Source organism: Apodemus sylvaticus, chromosome 3 (assembly GCF_947179515.1).
Source record: "Apodemus sylvaticus chromosome 3, mApoSyl1.1, whole genome shotgun sequence".
Classification (NCBI taxonomy): Eukaryota; Metazoa; Chordata; class Mammalia; order Rodentia; family Muridae; genus Apodemus; species Apodemus sylvaticus.
Genome location: NC_067474.1, coordinates 84,298,636 through 84,310,624, shown reverse-complemented (window position 1 = coordinate 84,310,624; position 11,989 = coordinate 84,298,636). Strand labels below are relative to the sequence as shown.

Genomic DNA, 11,989 nt, shown 5'->3' with positions numbered 1-11,989 from the left:
TTCTTTTATGAAGAGCTTGCCATTTTTTCCCCCAGAGCCATGATGTTTTGGGGATAGCCCAGATCTAAATGTTCATATAAGCAAGTCCCTACTTGCATCTTTAATGTATATATTACAATCAACCAAGTAGGTATAGGAATCATAGGGTGCCTCATATCTCTAGTCTGAAATGGGTCTAGACTCTGGAACTCTGGTAGAGAGCATTAAGTCATCTATTAAAGCATGTCTGTCAGTCTTTTAGTCTGACTATTGTAGTAGGAACTAGGTCTGCTGTTAGGTTTAGAAGTGAAAGGCACCTTGATGCTAAGAAATCACACCATGAAACAGATGGAATGCAAGAGGTTAATTGGGTACATGGAAGGTAAGGCTGTCTCGGAGTGAGGACATGTGAGAGACAGAGAAATAAGAGAGAAATGTACAGAGAAGGGAAACAGAGATAGAGAGATGGGAAGACAGAGATGAAGAGAAAGATAGAAAGGGTTGCACTGTCAAGAGGGCATTTTTAAAGGGTGTGAAATTACACAACTTGTAGTGACAATGGAAATGTACCTCACTTGATGGTGGATGATGACCTAAGTTTCTGGAAATGTGTCTGTGAAAGGCAGGCTGGCAGAGCTCCCGATTTATAACAACTGTGACACTTGAAATGTGTGGTTTAAGTACTGGCAGAAACCATGGGAAGACCAAAGCAATGATGCAGCTGGAGTGAGGCTGTGTCACTCGAAGCCAGACCTGGTAAGGCTTTGATTTCTACAGATTACCCTAGTGGCTCAGTGGAGCCAGGCTGGAGAAAGGGTCAGTCAGAGGATTTGCCACTGACTTTCCAGTGCAAATGTGTGTATACCCATTCCTTTCCTCCAAACTAGTGGGAATTTTATCAAGACAGTGAAGAAACACTATTGGGCAGTAATAGCAAACACTATTTAAGATTATGTGGGCTTGGTAAAGGGGTGTGCTTCACTGCTAGGGACTCTCACAAGCAGCTTTCAGCTCTGCTAAAATATGCACAACCTGGGGTCAAGGTCAAGGTTATGCTTCGAGAAGAGTGAACTGAGATGACCCCTGTTGTGCCTCAGCTACATTGATGTTAATGGGATTTTGAATACTCTCAGTGTCCTGGTTTACAGAAGTGTGGGATCGCCCCGACATTTGCTTCCAGTTTTGTAAACGCATCTAGGAATGTGTACAAGAGAATAACTAGTTTTGAGAGTAAGAGTAAGAAAGCAAGCCCTATGCAGTGGCCATTCTGTGGTGTGTCATCAGTGAGCAAAGCAGGAGATGGTCAGTGTTCTCAAGGTATAAAACATATAAGTTTATGTGAATATGTGCTGCTTCTGAAGACAGCCTGAGGTTGGTCCAAGCACCAGCATCAGGTGGCTCCAAAGTGCCTGCAGCTCCAACTCCAGGGGTTCTGAAGGCTCTGCCTTCCAAGGGCACTTGTGTGTACGTGCTTATATCTACACACCAAAGTATACAGATACATCACTTGCAAGTTCCTGCTAGCAAGAACACAAAGGGATGCTAACTCTGCAGAATGGAGACTGGAAATGAATTTGTTGTTTATATTGTTACGGTTCTAATTTGTTTGAAATCCAGTCTGTTTCTCTCATACTGTCTGTTCTACCGCCTTTCTGTAGTCCATACCAGAACATTGCTTTAAACTGGCAGCATTTACAATAAACGCAGAACTTAGTTTTCAGTTTTGTCAAGATAGTCTCTCTCCTGCCTCATGCTTTAAGTCATTGTCAGGTCACATCTTCTAACAAGTTCTGAAGTTGTGAGAGTTGTAAACAAAGCTTCTGTTGTTCAGTCTTTCATCTTATGCTTCAAGTAGCCTGCAAAGGCTAATTTGCCTCCAATGGATCGTACATTACACAGAACATCTTGGCTCAATCGATTCCTTTTATGATCTTCAAATCTTAATTTCAAACAAAGCTTCGCTCCCTTTTCAGGAAAGAATTACCTTCTGTGCAATAAGCTAGAGTCTCCTGAGGCATTTATTTGAGATGCATTGATTCCCTTAAGGTCACCTAACCCATTAAAATACATGTTGTATTTCTGGATAACTAATAGGTCATTAGAAAATGGGATTGTATGCAAGATATAATTCAAAGAAGTGAACTTGCAATCGTGGGCTAATCTATTCATAGGAACATTTGCTGGTCAGAAAAATATTTTTTTTTTGGCTTAGTCCTTTGCAAGACTATGGAAAATATGGAAGGTTGTTTTTCATTTGTCAGATCCAATTTTTGAAAACAAAGAAGCAATGGAATTTATGATTTTTATCACAGTTCCTGATTAGGAAACACTGGCTGCCATTTACAAGAGTTGTACAATCCATGGAGGTTACTATTTCTTTCCTTTGTTGGGTGTAAGTTGTGGCTTTATGCTATCACTTCCTCCTGTCTTATTCTGAGTGGCCAGACCTGTGGAACATTATGCTAACGAGGTTAGATATTACGATGACAAGTGGCTTAGGCTGAGGAGTGATCTCAGTGTGTCTGCTTTTCAATATTTTACATTTTTTATTACTGCAGGCATTAAAAACTTCCTCAAGGCTGATACAAATCATAAATTAAGTTTCTTTCCCACTGGATGGTGTTTAATACTTCAAATTTTATCTTTTGAATTCATGGCCTGAAAAATAGTAAACCTTATGAATTTTATTCAATATCATTTTTCTACATATTATCCCATATTCCAGGGTATTTTAATCTAAAGAAGAATTAATCTATTTAATCTGTGGAAGAATGGACCATGAAAATATGAGAGCCTTTCCAAAGACCAATTCAGTTGGAAATGCCCTGAGAGTCAATGAGAAGTGACAATTTATATTGAAGAGTATAATCAACTCTCTGTGTTTGTAGAATCTCGTCTACAGTTTAACTGAAGAAAGTAGTATGTGAGAATACACACATATCTACACTGAATATATAAGACTTTAAAAACTACAATGACTTATATAGCATTTATACTGTATTAGTTATTACAAGTAAGCTAGAACCCGATGTGGTGGTACATGCCTTTAATTCCATCACTGAGAGGAGGGCAGAGAGGCAGTTGGATCTCTATGACATCAAAACCAGAACAATTATATTTGTCAGGGCTCTTTAGAGGAATAGAAACAATAAAGTGAATGCTCATATGTGTGTATGTATTATGTGTACATGTGTGTGTATGTGTGTAATTTATTAAGTCAGCTTCCATTAAAATTGTCTCACAATAAGAGACTGAGAGCCCAGTACTTTTTAGGGGCTCCAGGCTGATGCCTCAGCAGTCAGAGTCATTCCAATGTAGATATCTAATATTGGATAAGCTAACAACCTAATGGTTGATCAGTTTAAAAGCCTGGAAATCTCAGTAGTATCACCCAGTACTGAATACCTGGAAGGTTCTTGGAGAGACACTGGCCCTTAGCCTGTTATGAGGAGCCTGAAAATGCTGGTTCTGTTCTCTTCAAAGGAATCAGCAGCAGCAACCAAGTAGATCAACACAGTGGCAAGAGAAAAGGACTAGAGATCAAGAGACAAATAAATAATCTTTCTTCTGCTATGTTTTTTCTGTCTGGACTGTTGCCAGAAGGTGAGGTCCACACTTGGATGGGTCTTCCTAGGTCAATGGAAACAATGAAAACAATCCTTCTGGAGAGGCTCCCTATTTAAGTGATATTGACTGGTGGTCATTGACATTAAAACCAACCATAATGCTGATCTACATATAGAGTTCTAGGCCAATGAGGACTGCACAGTGAGATCCTCAAAACAAAATAAAAACAAAAACAAAATCCCAATTAAGAGAGAGAGAGAGAGAGAGAGAGAGAGAGAGAGAGAGAGAGAGAGAGAGAGATATGATCTGTAGTTCATAGCAGGAGATATGCCAAGTGTCATGCAAATATTATAACTTCTAAATAATGAATTTGAGCATTCATGGACTTGGGGACCTGTGATTAATCCCCCTACATATTGAGGGTGGCTGTATTGATATTTTGGTTAAGGGATATTGTAGTATTTATTCAGTCACTGTGAAAGGAAGATTATAGCAGTCCATCTCTGCACACATAAGAAACATGAAGAAATTATGACTTCCAAAATAAGCCATTAGTGTGGAAGGAGATCCCATGTTTGACAGGCGCCAAGAACTGGGGTTAGAAATGGTCTTTCCAGGACTCCTGTCATGTTCCTTGGGTGAGTGTCCCTTAACTGTGTTCAGAGCAAACTACCAGACTCAAGTCTGAAAACTGTCATGCTGGGCTTATTTCTTTCTCTCTTGAAAGTGACCTTCTCTTCTGCCACTGTCATACCTGGTATGAAGAACCTAGCTGTGGGTCTGGGTTAGTTCCTATCTGGTGCAGGAGGGAATTTCTCGATGAGCAAAACACTGATTTTATGGGCACAGTCGAATGTTATTAGGAATCATTTTATTGCCATGTTCTTTTAGCAGAAAATAATATTTTTTTCTAGGTCTCTGGCATATCTAATTTGAGGTTATTGGCTACCTGAGCAATGTCTGATGTGGGCTCCATCTCAGGGAAAGGGGCCTTAAATCCAACTAGATGTTGGTTGATTGATCTCAAGCTTTGTGACACTATTGCACTAACATGCTACTGTTGTAGATTGGAATATTTGTAACAGGATTGTTGTTTACCTTTCTCCTCTGGTCATCTGTATAGAGTACATTCCAGCACCACGAACACCACTCAGTGGGGGGTGAGGACTCTAGGTTTGCACTGGCTCGACTCCTCAGTGTTCAGGAAGTTGTGTAGGTGATCTCTTCAAAGCAGCCTATTAGGAGGTGATTATTATTTTTTTCTGAATTTATTCTTTCCCTTTCTTTTTCTTTAGGAGGGGGTTCAGTATGAAATGCAGTTTTGCCATTATGTAATCCTGGCTGCCCCAACCTTTTTCCTCAACTCACAAAGAATTACTTTGGACATAAATATGTTTTGGGTGTGAAATGTACAAGATGGGCAAAGCTTCCTCATACATACAGAGCTCCTAACACTCCTCAGTAGCTCTTTGGGCTCATTGCAACCGATGCCTTAGGACAAGAGTGGGCAATAACCCTCATATAGTGCACAGTCCTTATTTGTATATACACGTTCAGCACCATGTAATCAGAATGCACAGGTGACTATTTGCATATTGTTCATGTAGACTAGGCTGAATAATGAAAGTTAACCTAACTAAATCTCAGGTAGGAAGTGCTGATATGTTTATGTTGGTTTGGTTTTCGTTGCCCCTCTTTTAAATGCAGGAACTTGCTATACCTTGAACTTGTGATTCTTCTGCCTTAGTGTTCCGAGTATTGGGACTTGGATGTCTACTTTTACCTGGCTATTACCTGCTCTGCTTAACTCTATCAGAGCTAGTGTCTTCCTTAGTAAATCTTCTTTCTATATCCTTTATAAATGTTTTAGGATGTATATTAATTAATTTTGCAACAGATTCTTATTTAGGCTTCAGGTATAGCTCAGAGCTAGAGCAAATGCTCAGCCTGAAGGGGGCCTTGAGTTCAGTATTCAGCACACACTAAGATAGCAGGGCAGGTGTTGGGGGTTCTGTTTAACTCTATGAAAACATTTCCATTGTCATACTGAATTATTAGTTTTTCTTTAACAGCATCATGGCAAGGTGGTAAACATGTTTTGCTGATGTTGATACTGTTTTCTAAAATGTGCTTGCGTGTATACAAGCACTGGACGTTCTACACATAAGAGATGCTCTATCTGCTCTCAAATTCCTGTAACTCTTTCAGTGTCTCCTTTCCTTCTTCCTCCATCTCCTCCTCCTTTTTAAAAATCATTTTAATCTTACTACCCTACCACTTAAAGACTACCAGCTTAGCCTAATACTGTAAAGAAAAATTACTAAACACAAATAATATATGGTAAGCAATTTAGGAGATATTTAAGTCACACACATGCACACACACACACTCTTCTTTCTGCTGTGGTTTCCAGGGAAAGTGCTGCAAGGTGATATGTGGTAATAACAAATTCAGAAGGAAGAGAAGGGAATATGACATTCTGCTAGCAGCGTGAATGATTTGCTGTTAGCATGGGGCCCAATAACACTACAAAGCTATAAACTCTGTCGATCTAGATTGCCCAGTTAGGTGGCAGCGATGCAATTTGTCTTTTCTGAAGCTACCTGCTGCTTCCTAGCTCCATCTCCTGTCACAGCCTATTAGCTCCCCAAGAAAATTGGTAGGAAATTGCCTACAGATTGTAGGAAATTGCATCTCCAGGCCCTGGAAAAAATGTAGGCTAGCACAACATTGACCCTCCCAGAGCAGCTATTAATACAGCCGAAACTGCCCTTTGACTTTCTGGGAAACGACTTTGCTATTTGCTAAATAAAGCCTGCATTACATGTGGCTGAAGGAGGGTGCAAATGATTATCCTAGTGAGACTCATTGCCAGTCTGCTTTGGAGACCTTAAATATTAGTTAGAAGTTGTTGTTGTTTGGTTTGGGTTTTGATTTGTTTGTTTAGGTGAGGATGGGTTTTGACTCTGGATTACTGCAGGGAGAAAACAATCCAGCCAGTTTTCTTTAGCAAGCATCTTTCCCCCTGTGTTAAAAAGCAAGAAGTAAATTACAACAAGGAGATGTTCAGGAGTCTCTGAGGCACAAGTCCAGGAAGTCAGTGTTTCAAAGATGTGATTGTAAAACAGAGTCCAGCACATTTGAACCTGCTCCTGTGTACACGCCTGGGTTGTTTATTTCCCTCCTATTCCTATTTCTCTTTTACAATTCCACCTGTTTCTATTGACTTCTGAACTATTTTCTTATAGATCACCCAGTGAATTAGATAATTCACTGTTCCTCAGGGTTATGTATTGTTTGTATTTAAGTATCATTAACTTTATGATAAACTTTATATTATGTGGTGGTTTGAATAGATATAGCCCCCCATAGATTCCTGTGTTAAAATGCTTGGTCCATCAGAAGTAGCACTATTAGTAGGCATGACCTTGTTGGAGTAGGCGTAGCCTTACTGGGGGAAGTGTGTCACACTGTTGAGGCTGGCTTTGAGGTTTCCTATGCTCAAGCTATGCCCAGTGTGAAACACAGTCTCTCCTTGCTGTCTGTAGATCAAGATGTAGAACTCTTTACTCATCTAGCACCATGTCTGCCTGCACTCTGCCATCCTTCCCACCTTGATGATAATGGACTAAGCCTCTTAAATTGTAAGCCAGCCCCAATTAAAGTTTTTCTTTTATAAGAGTGCTATGGTCATGGTGTCTCTTTGCAGCAATAAAAACTCAGCCAAGAAATGCTACAATAAATAAATAAATAAATAAATAAATAAATAAATAAATAAATAAATACCTTGACATGGTATTTGCAGGCTTGTACCTCTGAGCCAGATCTGAGCTCCCATTTCAAAGACATTTTTGGCCCAAACAGAGCAGTGGCTTAGCTGCTGCTGACTGGGTGCCATGCCACTGCTGTCGTATCCTTGGTGCCATTTCTGCAGCATTGGCCTGACTCGTCTTAGCTATTGCATTATTTACTTTCAGTGTCCTTGGAAACAAATGTGACAGGAATTGGCAGGTAAGGATCATCATTTTTATAAAGCAGTAAGGTATAAGCCATGTAGACAAGCGAAGTCTCACTCAGAGGAAAAAAAACCCTAGTGGCCACTCAACTGTACATGATAGAAAGCCAGGGCCATTCATTTCCATTGATTAAGACTTTTGATCAAAATTGCTTCTGCATTTGGCTTTTCTTCTCTTGAGAAGTGCAATATAGCCCCATTTATTATTTGATAGATTAAAATCTTGTTGAATTCTGTCAGCTTTTCCAGTATTTCCTTACACTTGCTTCTGGAGAGACAAGTACTAGACACCTTCTCATTTCAGAGTGTGGAATTTAGCTCAAGAATTCCTGAGTTTTTTCATTAAAGATTTATTTATTATATGTAAGTACACTGTAGTTGTCTGGAAACAACCCAGAAGAGGGTATCAAATCACATTACAGATGGTTGTGAGCTACCATGTGGTTGCTGGGATTTGAACTCAAAACCTTCGGAAGACCAGCCAGTGCTCTTAACTGCTGAGCCCTCTCTCCAGCCCTAAATTCCTGATTTTTTAAAATGGGTTTTCATACTTCATCTTTGGTGATTTCTTAAATGATTTTATCATCAGGTCTTTTTTACTACATTTGAAGAAATGATGTTCTATAAGAACCATTTCATGTCTAAAATTTGAAGGCTGAGCTGCTAATTCTAAATCAGAGACCATCACAATGTAGATTATGGGGTGCCCCCTTCTCTCCCTCTCTCTTCTTTTCTTTGTAGTAACAAAGTCTCACATGTAGCCTAGGTAGGCAGATTTCAAATCATAATTCTCCTGCATCAGCTTTAAGGGCACTGAGAATATAATCATGTATTATCACACTACACTAAAATGCTTCTTTTTTGTGTTCACTTGTTGTCCTTGAAAAAAAGATTCTATTTGTTCCCCACTCCCATGCAAAGTTTTTTTAGGCCCAACATACAACCAGCTGTTTACTAATCACTACTTGTGGCTACTGAAAAATCTCCAGGCATTCTTTTTTTTCTTTTTTCTTTTCTATATTCTTTATTTACATTCCAAATGATTTTCCCTTTCCCAGTTCCCCCCTACCCATAAGTATCATAAGCCCTTTTCTCTCTGCCCTTTCCCTAATCAACCCCCCTCCCACTTCTCTGTCCTGGTAATCCCCTACAATGCTGCATCAAGCCTTTCCAGAACCAGGGCCCTCTCCTTCCTTCTTCTTGGGAATTGATTTGATATGTGAGTTGTGTCTTGGGTATTCAGAGCTTCTGGGCTAATATTCACTTATCAGTGACTGCATTCCATGTGTGTTCTTTTCTGAATGAGTTACCTCACTTAGGATGATGTTTTCCAGTTCCAACCATTTGCCTAAGAATTTCATGAATTCATTGTTTTTAATTGCTGAGTAGTATTCCATTGTGTAAATATACCACATTTTCTGTATCCATTCCTCCCTTGAGGGACATCTAGGTTCTTATAACGTGACACAAACTTTAGGAGTAAGTATGCATTGAGTGGCACAGGGTCCATATCAAGATGGGTGTAGAATTACGTTAGGTTGGAATTTATTTGCACATCTTCAGGAAGCAGAATATGGAACTGTTACAGAATATTTGATTATTGTGCATAGAAAATCTAATTGTTAGCAAGATATAAAAGTTTAAATAGGGCAGGCGCGGGGGTGAGAGCACAGAGGGCCTCAGCCCGCTCCGCAGTGGTGTCATCTGTCTGGGGAGCAGCTTCTCCGCCGACCCCACGGCCAAGGCTGGAGCGCTACTGCACAAAGGGGCGGAATATGTCTGGAGCAAGGACTTCTGCAACTATCTCATGAGTACGCACTTCTGGGGCCCAGCTGCCAACTGGGTCTCCCCATTGCTGCTATCAATGACATGAAGAAATCTCCAGAGATTATCAGTGAGCGGATGACTTTCGCCCTCAGTTGCTATTCTCTGGCGTTCATGAGATTTGCCTACAAGGTGCAGCCTCGGAACTGGCTTCTGTTTGCGTACCATGTGACTAACGAAGTAGCACAGTTCATTCAGGGCAGACGACTCATCAGCTTCGAGATGAGTAAGAAGCCATCTGCGTAGCAGTGCAAGGACCAGCTCGAGAAAGGGCCAGCTCCAGTCCCTGCTGCAGCTACAGATCACAGCAGCATGAACAGTCGTGCTGAGGGGAAAACACAGAACGCTATCTTTAATGACCATGCCAACATTATTGAATAGCCGACAGTCTCGAAACTAGCTCTCTGCTGCCTTATCAATGCTAAACTTTATTTGTCGTCATCAAGAGTAGTTCAAAATATGCAACTAATTTAATAATTTTGAATGATGGTTTTCTCTATAGCAATCTGTAGTAATATGTATATTATCTATTGGGATTTGTGTAATAAAAAACATCTAAGGGAACAAAATTTTATAACACAAGCATTTAATGACAATAGTGAACCCTCAGTTGGTCAGATGTCTACACATAATTTCCAATGGTAACAAGTATCGGTGTTTTCCACATGTAATTCAGATCTGTACCTTAATGGCAATAAATGGTTTAAATATTTTTAAAAAAGTTTAAATAGATATTGCATTAGTCAGATGCAGTTAGGTGTGTCCTGTAGTGGTGCAGTTTGGGTGTGCCTCTAAAAGCATACTAAACAACGGAAAGTTCCTCCCTATTTTAAGGCAAGTTGCTTAGGGGAGTTCTTGTGGTCTTTGCTCTATGATCCAAGGCAAAATCATCTGGGTGGCCTTGAGCTACTCCACCATAAAGATGAAATAGTTCAGGACCCCTGCTGACTTGGTTTATGGACCCCTAGCCCATGATGATGACATGGCTTAGTCTACCAATGGTGTGGGAGAGAGGCTAGAGTCATCTTTTTTTTTTTTATTGAATATCATCTTCATTTACATTGCCAGTGATAAAACCTTTTCCGATTTCCCCCCTTCTCAAAGACCCCCGAACCCCTCCTTCCATCCCCTGCCTCCACATATATGCCCCTCTACCTGACGTACTCCCACCTCTCTCACCTCTGTTTTCCTTTGTTGGGTCCTCTATTGAGCCTTTACCTGACCAAGAACCACTCCTCCCACTGATGCCCAACAAGGCATTCCTCTGCCACATTTTTGGTTGGAACCATGTGTATCCCTTGGTTGATGGTTCAGTCCTTGGGAGTCTTGGGGCGTCTGGGTAGCCAAAATCATTGTTCTACCCATGGGGCTGTAAACCCCTTTAGCTCCTCCAGACCACCCTCCAACTCCTCCATTGGGGACCCCACGCCCAGTCCAATAGTTGGTTGCTAGCATCTGCCTCTGTATTTTCAAGGCTCTGGCAGGGCCCCTCCAGAGACAACCATGGCATGCTCCTTTTGGTATACACTTCTTGTTGCCCATAGTAGTGTTGGAGTTTGGTGACTGTTTATAGGATGAATCCCCAGGTAGGGCAGTTAGAGACATCTTTTAAAAGCAATTATATTTTTGACAAAGCTCACTCTCTTTCTCTCTCTCTTTGCCTTGGAAGAGCCTTTGTAGAAGGAGCTCCAAAACAGAGGGATTTTTTCTTTGGACTTACAGAAACAACAGAGAAGCAGCTGGCAGGACACAGGTAAAACAGTGTTCTTAAGCGCTCTTGGGTTTGGAGGAACTCCCAAGAAAAATAGAATAGCTCAGCAGAACACAGATGGAAAGAGACCTCTAAAGAGACAGCACTTTACTTATTGAATTAGGCTCATAAATAGATACTTTGTATATAGTTGAGTAAATAAAGTTACCTCCCTGAGCTATCATGTTCTCACCTTAGCTTATGCCTCCTGTGTCTTTATTGGTATAAATATTAGATCTTTTAAACTGTTACAGAGAATGAGACCCAAAAGAGACCAAGGTAACTGTAAAACCTTGTTCTGCCTAAAGAAGCCAGACACAACATGTCATAGTCTGAGACTGCTGATGGAAGATCCAGAATAGGTTAAACCCTTCAGGTCCAAAACAGAACTGTGATTGCCAGGGGCCCAGACGTGGGACTGGGGTAGGATTATTTGGTGGACGATGTTTTTGTTTTGTAGCGAAGACATTGTTTTACTACTGGAAATAACTAGAGCACCTTGGGAATTTACAAATGCCTCTGAATAGCACAGTGTTCAAGTGCACTGTAATGTGATTCATTTTACATGATTCAGTAAAATAAAATGATCTGCTTAAGCAGACAAAGAAATATAAAACACTGGATCACTTAAAATATAAACAAAAACTGTGCCCAAACAGGGTAACTCCTACCACCCACATCTTTTATCCAAATTCCGTGGCACCAGAGCCCTCAGCCCCACAGCTTCAGAGCCAGTGCTGGGCTGGTTTGAAGATATTTGGTTTTCACAAAATTTATAAACACCACTTTTTCCAAGTCCAGTTCTAGTGTGCAGTCTTTGAAAGGTCTCCAGCCTTTCCAGCTGAAAGAGACCT

General features: G+C 40.6%; 1 pseudogene; it reads left to right on the top strand.

Moving 5' to 3' along the window:
- The first annotated feature begins 318 nt into the window (after positions 1 to 318).
- Positions 319 to 9,675, top strand: LOC127680267 (mitochondrial pyruvate carrier 1-like; annotated as a pseudogene).
- Positions 9,676 to 11,989: the final 2,314 nt, after the last annotated feature.